Below are 813 nucleotides of genomic sequence, written 5' to 3' on the forward strand. Positions count from 1 at the left end.
GCAATGTTATCACTCAATTAAACACGATGGAAAGAGCGGCAATGATTGTTTGTCAACAGGTCCGCTGGATATACTGTTCGCGCTATCACTGTTTAGATACGGTTCTCACTTCATCCGAAGGAGACATTTATCTGAAAGACAGACAATTTGGAACGAACATTCCCTCTATCCTAAAGGATTGAGAATCTTTGTATCGACAACCAATACATGACAAAGAATGGACCTTAACTGCCTATAAATCTCGGCGATGTAGTTTAGTTAAGTCATTCTTCTGCTCTTTTTGTTTCTTCTCCACCTCCCCTTCCTCCTCTTCTTCCTCTTTTTTTTCTTCCTCCTCCTCCTCCTCCCCCAGTCTCAAATGACCCGCACGGAAATGCTGTGCCCTGCAGGTGTGTGACCTGCTGGGCTCTCGGACGAATCGTATATTCCAGCACCGCCGACAGTCCTTCATCATCATCATCATCAAGGGGATAACGCCGACGGGGGCGCATGGCCGCATCCACCCTTCGCCACGAAGGTCCCTTATGGCGAGTCTCCAGGCAGGTCCTCGGCCCATCTCTAATTCCTAGTGAAAGGACTCGTCGAGCTGCCCAAGCCATGACCTCCTGGGTCGTCCCACGGGCCTCCTCCACCCAGGATTGTCCCGCAAAGAGACAACCTGATGGGCAGGGTCATCCACACGAAAAGCGAGCTAGGTGACCATATAGCCTGAGTTGGCGATCCCGGATTATGCAAGTAACAGTGTCACGGTGTAGCCGTCTGTTGAACAAATGGTCCTGCCAACTGTACCCCATGATCTGGCGAAGAGACTTG

This window comes from Penaeus monodon, chromosome 7, assembly GCF_015228065.2.
Source record: "Penaeus monodon isolate SGIC_2016 chromosome 7, NSTDA_Pmon_1, whole genome shotgun sequence".
Lineage (NCBI taxonomy): Eukaryota > Metazoa > Arthropoda > Malacostraca > Decapoda > Penaeidae > Penaeus > Penaeus monodon.